Below are 15,080 nucleotides of genomic sequence, written 5' to 3'. Positions count from 1 at the left end.
TCGAAGGGACTGGAGGACCTGAGAAAGAGTGACCATCTTGAACTTGTCCTTCCTGAGGAGTTTGTTCAACCAACGCAAGTCCAAGATGGGTCTCAATCCCCAGTCTTTCTTTGGAATCAAAAATATGGGGAATACCATCCCTTGTTCCTCTCCGCTAAAGGCACCAGTTCCATAGAGCCTTTCTCCAGCAGGGTCAAGATTTCGGCACAAGGAGCGGATCTGGAAGCTTCAAAGAGACAGTCCCCACTGGATTGTCGTGAGGCCACTTTAGTAAGGGAAGGCAGAACCCGTGGGCTATTGTATTCCAAACCCACGCATCCGAAGTAATAGCTCGCCAATCTTCGAGATGCTGAGACAGTCTGACCCCAACCGGCGAACAATGGAACATGGCCTCAATTATTTTGGAGCGGCTGCAGCAGCGTCTGAAGGCAAAGAGGCAGCTGCCCGAGCACCTTTGGCACCTCTATTTCCCCAACCACCACGGGTACTTTTTTACGTTGACCCCTTTGACCGGCGGCTCCTCACATCCTACCAAAAGAGGAGTACTAACGAAAGGAACCTCCCCTCCACTGCTGTCCCTTACGGGTTGACGCACAGCTGCGCTCAAAGATTTAGCCGCTGCTTTTGAGGTTTGCAACCTCTAAAGGCTCTTGTCAGCCTTGCTGCCAAACAAATGCGCGCCATCAAAGGGCATGTTCAGAAGACATGCTCATACATCCGGAGCAATACCAAATTTCCGTAACCACGCAAATCTGTGTATAACGGTGCTCGCAGCCATGGACCAGCTAACACTGTCGGCCGTGCCCAATCCCGACTGAAGGGATTCACAGATGGCATCCTTGCCATCTTGCACAAGAGCAAGGAACCCATCCCTTTCTTCTCCCTTGGGAATATGCTCAGCCGCTAGAGAAACAATTCCACAGAGTGTGTGAAAATCTTGCTAAGGTACAAGTGGAGTTGGCGGACTTCAGCGCCATACTCCCCGCAGAAAACACCTTGCGTGCCCAACCATTGAAGCGTTTGTCATCACTATCAGGAGGGATGGTAGGGTACGCCGCCTGCTTCAAGGTGGCCATAGCCACCCGAACCACCAAACTCTCGATAGTGGGGTGAGAGGAAAGGTAGCTGGGGTCGCTACTGGTAGGGTGGTATTGTTTAGTTAACGACTTGTTAAACGCCGGAAGATATTCCGATGTCTGCCAAGCAGCCGCCACCCTTTTCTGCAAAGTCAAATGAAAAGGTAACACTGGGTCAGAGGACGGACCTTGATCCGAAATATCCGTTACGTCATCCTGAACAAATGCTTCCATAGGACTAGACCAACCAAGATACTCAGTGACCCTAGCCATCAGTCTCCTATAAGAGGACTCAGCATGAGCCCCAGGCCTGCAAAACTCCACCTCAGGAGAAGTGTCCAAGCCACTGGCATCATGAAGAGATGGACGTAACTCTTCAAATTGGCTGTGCTTGGAAAAGACAGGAGCCACATCAGGCTCAACAGGGTCAAATTCCAAATCTGACCTCTCCTCATCCTCACAGATATCATCCAGGAAGAAAGAACTCCTGCCTCGGAACAGAAGATGGTCTGGAATCCTTAACAGGCCTCACAGACTTGGAAGTAGCCTTCCTTGGAGGATACACAGTACCAGGGATCTCCATCGGCAAATTCCAGCCAAAAGGCCCCGAAGGCGTCGACAGCGGCGCCGAGTGCTGGTGTGAAGGCAAAGCTTCGGCATCCGTATCCGGCAGACACAGCGCTGACAGAGTCGACGCCGGCCTGGAGCCCGTACCAGATTGCTGCGGTTTTGTCGGGGCAAAGACCGAGATCTGGATGCAACACATCTCTGGCGATCAACCTGAACCTTGTCCGAACGGGACCTCGAAGGTTCCCGATGAGTAGACTGCAGAGTCAGAGGGGTCGAAGAAGAAGACATATTCACGAGGAATACACGAGGCGTGCCGAGTTCTCAAAGCAAACACGTTTGCAGAAAAAACGGAATGGAGGCTTATGGGCGCTGTGCATCCTATTTATAACATCTGGTGACGCCGCCTCAACAGAGGCCTTCGAGGGACATCGACCCGGCGCCATCGATGCAGGACGCCCTCTGCCTAAAAATGTCCAAAGTAACACAGCTGTGGACATTGTATGTCAAAGATGTGGAATACGTTGGAGGACACAATCCATTCGAAATGTATGTGGTTACTCCCCCGGTAACCACCATTGTATTGAACAACCCTGCTAACCTGGGGATCAGTTGCCTAGCATACTTTTTGTAAAAAGCCACCAGGAACCAGTCTGGTCCCGGAGCTTTATTCCGCGGAAGTGCCCTAATGGCTGCCTCTACCTCGTCCTCCCTAATATCACCTTGCAGCACTTCTTGCTCCTACAGCGTCATTTATGGCATAGATATCTGAGAAATACCCATCTATTGCCCGAGGATCCGGATGTTCTGAGGCATATGATTCATAATATTTGGCAAAAGCCTCTGATTCGGTAGTATTCGAGCCATCAGACTGCGTTATACGCATTATTGTCCTAGCTGCTTCTGATCCCTTCAAAGGCAGAGCCAACATCTTATTTGCTTTGTTGGCTCACACATAGTACCTCTGTTTAATCATCAACAAGGATCTCTCTACCCTGTGGGTTCGCAGCAATTCTAAATGGCTGAGGAGTTCCTTCAATTTTTTTATACAGAGCCCTTGTTCTATTCTTTGCGATAGCTTGTTGGAATTCCCGTATTTGATCCTCCAGGTCCTTTTCCATTCTCCCTCTCTGCTCCTCATCCTGAGAGCGCAAAGCTATAAATTCTGCACTCATCACCGCCATAAACGCATCCCAGGTCCCCTCAGCTGAGACAGTTAAGTTGTCATTAATAAGAAAATACTCTTCATTCTTGTCCCTAATAAACTCAGCTGCCACTGCCATTCACCACTTTGTTTAGAAACATCCAAGCCCATAACCCCCTACACGGCCCTGCATCACCTACTGTCACAAACAGGGGAGCATGGTCAGACAATGCAATGCAACCCAGATCTATTTCTTTCACCTCTACCATCAGCCTAGTTGTTACCCACACAATCAATCCTAGACGGGGATTGATCCACATGTGAGAAGCATGAATAACCCTTTTCTTCTCCCGTTTTAGTTCGCCAAAGATCTCGTAGCATTAAAGATTCAAAACTCTCCTTCAGTACACGTGTTGGGAGCACCGTTCCTTTCCCTGCACCCCCACTTCTGTCAATTGTGTGATCCCAGGCCAAGTTAAAATCACCTGTGAGTAAAATTTGCCCTTCTGCAAAGCCCTTTAGTTTCATTACTATCTCCCGCAAGAACCCAACTTGCCCTATGTTTGGTGCATACACTGTTGCCAAAGTGATTTGTCTGTGTTCCATCTATACTACTACAAATGAATACCTCACCTCAACATCCGCCAGAGCCCACGCAATCGTAGCCCTTAATGAATTTCTGAGCACTATCAGAACTCCAGAGGTTTTCCCCATCGCATTGGATTGAGACATTCAAGAAAAATGCTGCAATTTCAATGCCGACTTGTCGGCCTTCCAAATATGTGTCTCTTGCAACATAATTACATAAACACATTCCTTTTTAGGGCTTCCACCTTTTTTTGCTTAATAGGGGAATTTAATCCCCTCACATTATCTGATTCAACCCTGAACGCTTATACACTAGTGGCCTACTTATACCATGTTTACGTTAATCGCCTTTTTCCACAAATACACACATTTCCACAACCTCTGCCCCTCCTCCCCTCCCTGCCCCCTAACTTCCCCAACCAAACCCCCTACCACCCAACAAACCATCTCAGAAATAAGCCAACGATCCTATGATGCCCTCAGGGACCACCACCAAGCCTCTGGCCTAAGGAACACCCTGAGGTCACCCCCACTGGGAAGTATCTTAACACCTCCCGCAGATTCCAAAATATTACCCATCAGCCCTCTGCTGCAGGTAGCGTATTCACCCCATCCCATCTTCAGCCTCCTCATCCTTTACTCAAATACCACTTCTACTGTAAGGAGGATCCACTTCCCGCGCGACCCTACGCTCCCCTTCCTTGGCCATTCCCAAGCGGACCTTTCAATTTTACCCCCTTGTCCTCCTTCCTCCCTGACACCATAGCCCAATCAATCTGTCGCCTTCCACGTTGGGAGGAGGGCCTTGTTAGTCGTTCTCCGAGCCCCCATTCTTCCTCCGCATTCAAAAGTGCCAGTCCCTCTAAACTTGATGTGATTTGGTGTTGTAACCCATAAAAGTAAAAAATGTAAGCCACATATCGGAATGTCCATTTGTACGAGATCTGTTTCGCAATCAAAGCCTGTGTCACTTGGCCCATATCTCTTCACTTTTGTAATGTCAACAAATCCAAGTCCTGGAACAGCTGCACCTGTGCCCCATTCACTGTTATGTTCCCATCCGTTCTTGCGGCTCGCAAAATGTTCTCTTTTAGACCATACAAGGATAGGGCCACCAATACATCTCTTGGTCTAGCGCTGGGCTCCCTTCTCCTTGGACCTACTCTATGCACAAGGTCAATGTCAGTATCTTCTGGTTGTGTTTCGCAAAGCCTTGTTGGATCGTGCTCTTTAAATCAGAATCCTGTATGGGCTCACTCAAGCCCTTCACGGAAATGTTGGTCCTGCGCAATCGGTTCTCCAAGTCATATGCCTGTAATTCCAAATTGTGCATGACCCTTGCCAACTGATCCAGTAGTTCACTATTCTGCCGTACCTTGCCTGACATTTCAGGAAGGCTTTGTTCCGTTACATCCACCTCCCCTTTAACTTCCGACAGGGAGTTCCTCAATTTGTCCCATAATTAAGTAAATTGATCCTGGAAAATATTTGTAAGTCTCCCCTTCCATATAGCTGAGGCAGTCCTTCAGGGCGTGTTAGCGCCATCGCCGCTCTTTTTTTCTAGCCCTTGTTACGACCTCAGTTTGCTTCTGCCAACAGCGCTCCAACTGTCCTTGTCAAGTTTGATTTTGCCTTCCTCAGCTGGGGTGCCCTTCTCTTTGGGTTTTGGCATCTGGGTGTCTTCCCCCTTCCTTTATTCGGCCTTCTCGTAGCAAGGGCCCTTCTCTACCCCAATGCTTGGGCCTTTCCTTATTTATGATTATCCTGTTATAGGCTCACCAACCTTCTGGATTCTCTGTGCCCGAGTATCTCCTTTCCTCTGCAACACTTTCAGTTTTGCCCGTTAGTTACCTGGGAGTTAGGGGGGTGTCCCAATGTACTTCCCACGAGGATCCACCCATATAGCACCACAGGGTCCCAACTCCACCCAGCCACCCACAAACGCCTGGAAAGGAGGATGCTTCCTTGCCCAAAACACTCTGTGCCTTTGGTCTTGCTCTCTGTCCAGATGTAATAGCTGTGCCAACTGGCCCTAAGCTCACCCTCCTCCTCCAGTTATTATCCTAGTGGCCAGCCCAGCAGGGAAACCGCTATTTCTTGCCTGGAAGGACTCGTCTTATCCCTCACGGGGCGTGTACCTTCTTGGGAGCACCGGTCCAAAAATCTCATGCAAGCCCTGGATCTTGTCCCTCACATCAGTATCGCGTCGCTTTTCAGGGCCACGCCCCGGGGAGCCTTTCCGCACCAGCTAGCTGCCACGCCTTGTCTGCTCCACCTGCTGCCGACTCCCGATACTTGCAGCTTTGTTGGTCTTTCCTCACGCACCTTAGGGGATGGGGGCACGCAACCACCTCCGCTGGGAAGCCACCTCAATCACACATGGTATGGGTCATTCAAACACCAGCCTGCTTCCAATGTCAGCGAGGCACAGCTTGCCTATGCGGCCCGGAGAGGAGCTGCGAACAGCAAGTCCTCACTCACTGGTGGCCACCTTGGAATGAGATCACTGATTTTGATCTGTAATAAATATATACATAATAAATTAGCCTTTATTCATCCCATTGGAGTTTGGTACTGTAATGGACTGTGCTATGCAAGGGTGCCTGGTTGTAAGTTGAGGAAATGCCTTACTTGTTCTGTTTGAAGTGCCACCATGCTATGTCAAGGGCTCCTCTTGAGGGTTCCAATTCAAATTACCTATAGGAAGGAATTACAGGGCAATGGTGCACTATTGTCTTGACTGGCCTGGATGTCCCAAAAGCTTTAGGGACACTTCACACCAAGTCTGGTGTGAACAGATGTAGGTAGGGAGGGAAGCATGGGAAGTCAAACACATGTCAGAATCACTTTTAAAGAAACAAGTGTTGTGGGGGTTAGGGTTTTATTGTTTAGTGTCTACTGCAGCATTGCCCCAAGACAGATGAGGACCGCCTGACCATCCTGTACATGCACCTGCCAGTAGGAGAGGTGGGTTAAGGGACAGATGAATATGTCATCTATAGCTAATGCCCCCACCCCCTGGCTCAATACCGCCCAGGTGAGAAATGTTATTCAGTGAGGCAACCATACCGCACATCACCGAAGCAGGTGCAGCAAATAATGAGCATGATGTGAGTTAAAGATGGCAAGAATGACCAGACGATAAAACCACATACACACACATCCACTAGACATGAAGCACACGTGCACTCAACACGAACAAAATGCACTAGTTCAAATACGCATTTATACATGAAAAATATGAACATTTGCAGCCATAAAGACAAGTATATAACATAAGCAATAAATGAGCTGAATGCAATACAAACACTAGAGTATAGCCCACTAAAACAGAAAGGGAAGCTGTATCACATTTCTAAAGTGAACGAAAGGCCTCAAGGTTTCACAAGAATTCAAATGTTAAACAAAATGAAGATCCGTGCAGAGCCCGGCAGTAGATTAGAGCCCCAGCCAAGGTTACGTAGAACTTAGGCAGGGTTTGCACGTTGTAGAAAAGACACCAGATAAGGATTCCCAGGACGCACAAAGTATACTCCTGAATTAAAAAAGTACAACAACCATTCATTGTGAACCAGATTCAGGGTAATAATAGGTTAAAAGATTCTATGAAAAGTAAGCTCAAATAAGTCTCTAGTGGTAGAAAAAACGAATACTTGAATAGAAGGTAAAATATTCATAAATGCATGGCGAAATAACTCAAAACGCAGCCCTCTCATTAGTCTATTCATTAGTATAGACACAAATAAGACACCTGCCTTCCCACTCATGCATATTTCCAGACACTGGTCGCTGTACAAGGTTAACTACAAAGCTGATCACTGGCTCATGGCCTAGGAGATGAGGGATTGGTATTCTTCTTGAAGTAAATAAGCAGTGTTTGGGCCTCTCTTCCCCTACTCCCAGTTTGGCTCATGTTAGGTACTCAAGGTTCATCAACAAGGTGCCAACCAATGAAAACCCCCAATGCCAGGCTGCCCAATACATATTAAACAAGCCAATCATTAGTTGTAAAGGTGATTTATTTTTCTTATCAATTTAGAGGTGGTCCCAGGAATAGCCAGTAGATAAGTGTTACCCAATTAGAAGGTTAACCCTTATGGAAATGTATATGTAGTTTATCCCTTAACTAATCCCCATACCTGTTAAGTTTTGTATTTTGATATTGTCATTATGATGTGTTTTTAGTTTATAATCCGTTGTTTTGTACGAGGATCTCGCAGTTAGGAGAGTCTTGATGGTTGTATGCTGTTCCTGCTTCATGTTGAGTTGGTAATAAATCAGGTTTTGCCTTCCACTTTCAATATTTCCATTATTGAGTGTTGGATTTCCCAGCCTCTCATTTCTGCTTTAACTGGGGTATTCTAGACCATCTTAAGAGGTGCAAGGGCACACAGTGTCCATTTTGAACAAGCGTGTACTGTGCACTAGAATTCATTTGCAGTAATTGTTTTAATCATGCAATTCATACTACTGTATTTGTCATCAACATTTGAATTATCAGAGTGCACACAGATACACCCTTTGCCATGACACATGTCTCATTGTCTCTGCGCAATTTTTGCAGTTATGGATGTGCTACACCAGCCTAACATGTATAATTAAGAGTTACAGTACGGGCAGGGGCAAATATGTGGTTCACCATGCAATGCGTTTCTTTCTTTGCCCTCTGGCCTGTGTGCTGCATACTCTCAAATCGGTTGTGAATTGCAGGGAGGGGCGAGAGCTGGTGCTGACAGCACTTCTGAACAAGCCTTTGGAGGAGAGAAGTCTCACAGAAAAAGTGAGACTGTTCCTCTGTAGAGGATGAGATGCCTCATCAACTGCCCTTGCGACCTCAGGGCACATGAATTATGTGTAGTAAAACTAGAAATGCAGCCATGAAAGTCTGTATCTCATAAACCAAGGAATGGTAAACACCAATAACAATTTCTACCATAAATCATTAGGGATAAATGAAAACGAAGAGTAAATAATAAACAAGTCACAAAAAATACTCAACTCATTCACTTACCCTCCACGCCCGCAAAACAATGAGTGCACTGTACATAACACACATCTGATTAAATAAATAAAATCAAAACAATTTTAAGGGTCACTCTTTACAAGGCACACAACAGGCTCAAAACCTGGTTCCCAATTCATCAAGGTTACACCAGATAGGTGGTGTTCAACCCTGCATCCAATGCTGTTACACAGAAAGAGGGGCACCTGAATACCTATGTGCTTGAAAAGACGGCCTATGTGTTTTTGCGCAGGTTCCAGCACGTGAACGTGGGGGTGCTTAAAGAGCCTTAAGAACGGCACAAAGAAAACCAGTGGTGAAATGATAAATAGAACTTGATGAGATGTGTTGGTTAGGTGGTCAATTAAAAAATATGGGATACATTGCTCACAGTAATCGTATTTTTGATGCTTGTATCTGCTTAGATTCACATGCTGTGCATAGGCCGACATCTAGTGGAAGCTGCAGAGTATTACAGTTTGTTTTTCGAAACTTGAAAATGGACGTCGACACAGGGCGTGCCAGTAATACTATGCCTAGTGTGACGTCCACCGTACCCATGATCCCTCACGCGTCTAGGACCCTCAGGTTGTATTTTTTCTGACATGAGGTAGCATGAGGAGTAGCGCGAGTACAGATAATCCAAGCAGACAGATAGATAATACTACAAGCATCCATGCGCCTTCTCTCAGAGGGGAGTAAGGGTGGGTCGCATGTGAATCTAAGCAGATAAAAGCATCAGAAATATGATTATGGTGAGTAATGTATCCCTTCTGAGGCTTGTGGAATCTGCTTAGATCACATGTTGTACATAGATTAGCGAGCAGTGTTAGAAGGAGGTGGGATGTGAGAAGGGTCATGAGCAAATAAATGTATTAGAACCGCTTGTCCCACTTGAGTGCCTGTCTTGGAATGGGTGTCGATGCAGTAGTGCTGAGTAAAGGTGTGAATAGAGCTCCATGTAGCTGCTATGCAAATGGTGTCAAGGGCTCCATTTGCAATGAAAGCCAGAGTGGCCCCAATGCCTCTTGTAGAGTGGGCTCTTGGCGTGAAAGGCAAAGTTTTTTCAGAAAGGGGCTAACACAGCTGGATACAGTTAACAATCCACTTAGAGATAGCACCTTTAGAGATGCGATTTCCCTCTTTGCCTGTAGCTACGGAGACAAACAGTTGGTCTGTTTTCCTTAGCGGTCTGGTTTTGTTTACATAGTATCGGAACGCCCTAGGCACATCTAGAGTGTTTATTTCACCTCAGCCGAGCTTTGTGGGTCTTGGAAGAAAGCCGGAAGCTCGATGGACTGGTTCACGTGGAATTTAGAAATAAACTTAGGTCAGAACCTAGGATGTGTACGTAAAACCAGTTTATCTTTATGAACTGTAAAGAAAGGATCCTGCAATGACAGAGCCTGAATTTCACTACCCTTCTTATAGATGTAATTGCTACTAAGAAGGCTATCTTATAAGTCAGGTGTTTGAGACTGCTTTTATGCATGGGCTCGAATGGGGGGGCCCATGAGTTTAGATAGCACCACGTCAAGGTCCGATCCTGGTGGTGGGTTTGAAATTGGAGGGTGAAGTCTCTTTACTCCTTCAATGAAGGCTTTAACCACTGGTACTTTCCACCACGACCCCTTGGTATGAGAGGTGGTGTATGCTGACAGAGCTGCCAGGTGTACCTTTAGTGAGTTAAAAACCAACCCTGCGTCCAGCAGGTGGAGCATGTATGTGACAATTGTGGAAGGAGTGCAATCAACAAGGTTGATTTGCTTATTCTGGCACCAGATAACGAATCTTCTCCATTTGTCAAAGTAGCAGTGCCTCGTGTTTGGCTTCCTAGACTCTCTTAGGATGTCCATACATGTCTGCGGCAGATTGAGATGTCCAAACTCTATGACCTCAGGAGCCATGCTGCCAGGTTCATTGAGTTGGGTTGAGGATGCACTTTCTGACCCTGGTGCTGGGACAGTAGGTTGTACCAGCCCGGGAGTTTGATGGGTTTGCACACCGCTAGTCTGCATAAGTGTGGGAACCACGGTTGTCTCGCCCACATGTGAGCAACCAGGACGAGTGTCATCGATTCTCTGTTCATCTTGTTGACCACCTTCCTGATGAGAGGTGTTGGTGGAAAAGCGTACGCAAACATCCCGTACCAGTTCATCCACAGGGCGTTCCCCTGGGAGTCTCATTGCGGGAACCTGGATGCGAATCCTGGGGACTGTCTGCGAATCCTGGGGACTGTCTGTTTTCGCTTGTGGCGTATAGGTCTATAGTGGGGAAACCCCACTGAGAGAAGATATCTTCTACGATTTCTCTGTGTAGACACCATTCGTGTTCCTCTGGGAGGGGATCTCTGCTCAAAGCATCTGCCAGAGAATTGAGATCCCCTGGAACATGTTGAGATGACAGGAAGATGTTCCGTCTGAGTGCCCATATCCAAATTTTCTGGGCAACCTTGGACAGATTTGGTGAACGAGTCCCTCCTTGCTTGTTCAGGTAAAACATGGCTGTAGTGCTGTCTGTCCGGATCTGCACTGACAGGTTCAACAGGTAGGGCTCAAACGCTTGAAGCGCTCTGAATACTGCCAGAAGCTCTAGCAGGTTGATATGATTCTTGGCCACTGAGTGAGACCAGAGACCCTGAGCTGTGTGGTGGAGATGGTGAGCTCCCCACCATGACAGGCATACGTCCGTTGTGACTACCGCCTGTATTTCGGGATCGTAAAAGGGTTTCCCCTTTGACAGATTTTCTCTTGTCCACCAGTGAAGACTTTGTACAAGTGTTGGCGAAACAACCACTAGATCGTCCCACTGACCACTTGCCTGAGACCACTGTTTCGCCAACCATTCTTGCATGGGACGCATGCGCAGCCGCGCGTGGGGGACCAGGTAAATACATGACGCCATCATGCCCAGCAAACGCATTGCTTTGCGTACCTCTATCTGGTGACCGGCCTGATATTGCGGAATTTGCAGCAGTATATTCCAAATTCTTTCCTCTGATGGAAAGGCCAACCCCTCTTGTGTGTTTAGGACAGCTCCTAGGAACTGTTTGGAGGTGCTTGGCACCAGACTTGACTTGTTCTCGTTTATAGAGAAACCTAATTCGAAGAGGAGGTTGATCGTTCTTTGAATGTTTATTCTGCAAATTACTGGGGTCTCCCCTGTAATAAGCCAGTCGTCCAGATAAGGGTACACTGGGATTGCCTCCCTGCGCTGGTGTGCCGCCGCCACCGCCAGTACCTTGGTGAATACCCTTGGAGCCGAGGCTATCCCGAAGGGCAGTACCTTGAACTGGTAATGCTGACTGTCCACCTTGAAGCGAAAGTATCTTTTGTGCACTGGGAACATGGAAATATGAAAATAATCATCTTTCATGTCCAATGTTGCCATGTAATCCACCTTTTTTAGGAGGGGATTACCTCTTGCAGAGTAGTAATGTGAATGATTTGGGGCTTGACATACTTGTTTGCAGGCCTTAAATCCAATACTGGGCGCATTGTCAAATCTTTTTTTGGCACAAGGAAGTAAGTTGAATAAATACCCTTGTTTACCTGATGTCCCGGGATGAGTTCTAGCGCGTCCTTTGCTAGAAGATTGGCAATCTCTTCGAGGAGGATCTTCTGGTGGTTTAATGAGTGTACTTTTTGACGTGGCGGGTGGTTTCGGGGACGCTCTAACATTTCTATGCAGTATCCTGCAGACACTGTGGACAGCACCCATCTGTCTGATGAGATCCCTTCCCGAGCTTGGGTGAAGTTGGTAATGCGTCCCCCTACTGGGGATGCGTGAGAAGGGACCCTGAACGGAACGTCACTGTTTTGGGGGAGGCGTGCCGCCGCCTCTACTGGGGCTGCCTCTACCCTAACCACGTCCTCTCTTATTACCCCTGCCATAACTCTGGGTAGACTGCTGGTTGTTGTTGTTCCATGGTGTACCCTGCCCCTGGGAACAGTTTGTTCCTCTCCGGGAATGTTGTCCGCGTGGGCGACGAAAATTGCCATTCCCTCTTTGATTTGGGGGTTTGTTGGTTAATAGGCCTATGGATTTGAGAGTCTTACTCATCCTTGGCATTTTTCAGGTCGTCCTCTACCGCCTTCCCAAACAGTAGATCTGTCTCCACCGGTTTGTCTATTAATGATGCTTGTGTTTCGGGTTTGAACCCAGATTGGCGTAACCAAGCATGTCTTTTGATAACAGTGCTTTCTGCTATCAATCTGCCGGCGTTATCCGCGGCATTAAAGGTTGCTTTTAAGATGCAACCAGACACGGCTCTTCCCTCCGACGCAACCCAAATTGGCCTTTTAATGGTTCTGGGGCGGAGTCTATGAGTGTCGCGACTTCCTCCCACTGATGGCAGTTGTAACTCGCCAGTAGGGTGGTGGAGTTGGTGATCCTTGCCTGGTAGGCGGAGGTGGAGGCTACTTTCCTATCCAAGCCATAAATCTTCTTAATCTCCTTGTCGGGAGGAGCTTTGGACGATGACACGGGTGTTCCCACCCTCTTTCGTGTGTTCCTAACTACCAGGGAGTCCGGTTTCAGTTGCCCCCTTATGTACAGTGGGTTTGATTGGGCTGCCCTGAAAGGTTTCTCTATCCTGGGGTTTACCGCCCTGGTGAGGTTGGGATTTACAAGGGAAGGGTCTATCCTCCTTTGTATTGATTTAAGGATAGGGCTGGCCTTTCTCCCACTAATTCTTCGGCAAAGTCCCTCTCTTCCTGTGCTCCCTGGGTGTCAATGTGGAAGTGTTCTGCCGCTCTGGACAGAACTTCATTCAGGAGAGGTTGGTTGTCGACCGGGGAGTCAGTAACTGGGGGATCTTTGTCTACTGGGGAATCTACCCTGTAGGTTTCTGGGTCGTCCTCGTCCTCATCAACCCCATAGTAGCCCGTCCCAGATTGGTCTCCCAACATGCCCAAATCAGGATCCTCAATAAAGGGTGTAACCTCATTATATTGAGAGTAGGGCTGTATACAGAAAGGGTCCGAAGACCGGGTTGGTGCTTCAACCCGGGACTTCTTACTTGGGGGTATCGGGTCCCTAGAACCTGAGGGTGAAGCCCCGTCAGGGGTATATGAGTGAAAGTGTTCAGGATTCTTGGCATAGAAGTCTGCCAAAGACGACATCCTAGACATAACTGTCTATGTCGTCACTAGACCATTCCTTTGAGCTGGGAATGACTCTTTCCTGGGAGAGTTTCCCTGTCTTGTCCTGACTGGACCGATGCGTTTGTGCAGGGGTCTTTAAAATGACAGAAGACTGAGACTTGTCCGTCTGTTTTTGCCTGTCTGATTGCTTCTGAGGTGTGGAAGAAGGTAGAGAATGCTTTTTTTGTTGTTTTCCACCCTCCCAGTGGGTGGAAGAGTGTTTTCCCTGTTTATTCGCCCCTTCGGAGCCTTTCGACGTCTGGCGTCGAGGTTCGGGTGTAGTGTCCCTATCTCTAGAGTGTGGAGGTTGGGACTCGGAAACAGCCGTTAAGCGGTCTGCTGACGCTGACTCCTGGAGTGCGGCCTGGGGGATAGAGGTCGGCTTCGTCTTCCGACGATCGAACCTCCGTTACCTTAGGGAGCGAGGCACTCTTGGCAACAGTGGATGGCTGCCTGGAGTCATGCGGCGATCTAGATCGAGAACGCCCAGAGGACACCGATTCGGTGGACTGTTCTCTGTGTGCCTCTTTCCGAGAACTCGACGTGCGCGTCGAGTCTCGGTGGGACTTATGTTTGGTGGAAGTGGTGTGGGTAGCGCTTGTGTCGCCGGGTATTTTCCCCATAGCCGCCCTGCCGGACGACCTTCCGAGGTCGGGGACTTAATCTTGACTGTCTCTCGACACCACATTGCCATCGCCGTCCAAAAGCACTGCGTCGCTACCATCGCAGATGGTGCCCTCTGCTGCCATGGTCTCTTGACGCCTGGCGTGGTGGGCCCAATGCTTGATCGAACGGTCCTTTAGTGTTTTCGGTTTAAACCTACTACACGCTCTGCAGTTCGCCTCGGGGTGGTCCCTCGGCAAGCAGAGGTTGCACGTGGCGTGTCTGTCAACCCAAGGGTATTTGCTGTTGCACTTGGGGCAAAATTGGAAAGGGGTACCCTCCATACTCACCTTGTGGCAGTGGGCTAATGATTGTAGGAACATATAGAAGATGTACCTATATATTAAAGAGTGTAGAGTATGTGCCACCCCCCACTCTCCCTACTTGCAGGGCCGAGGCCAGAGGCCTTCCGAGGCCCAAATCCGCCGTGCAGCTGTCGACGGTTGATTCCTTCTCCGGGCCGACGTCGAGTGACGAACTTCGGTGGCTCGACGTTGGGGTGGAGAAATGGGGAAATATTAAGATATTTTAGCAAAATTGTGGCTACGGCCAGGAACTCCGCGGGATGTTTCCGACCAGTATGGCGGAAAGAAACAATCTGAGGGTCCTAGACGCGTGAGGGATCATTGGTACAGTGGACATCACACTAGGGATAGTATTACTGGCACGCCCTGTGTCGACGCCCATTTTCGAGTTTCGAAAAACAAACTGTAATACGCAGCTTCCACTAGATATCGGTCTATGCACAGCATGTGATCTAAGCAGATTCCACAAGCCTCAGAAATATTTATACATGTCACTCAAGTACTTTAAGTGGCTGAGTTAAAACATTCTCGATAAAAGTTACATTTCAAACTGCAAAAAAACAAACATCAACGGCAAAACGTTTTTAACCT

Source organism: Ambystoma mexicanum, chromosome 9, assembly GCF_040938575.1.
Source record: "Ambystoma mexicanum isolate Mex_15411 chromosome 9, UKY_AmexF1_1, whole genome shotgun sequence".
Taxonomy (NCBI): Eukaryota; Metazoa; Chordata; class Amphibia; order Caudata; family Ambystomatidae; genus Ambystoma; species Ambystoma mexicanum.
The sequence above is the reverse complement of the archived record's forward strand: the minus strand, read 5'-3'. Positions refer to the sequence as shown.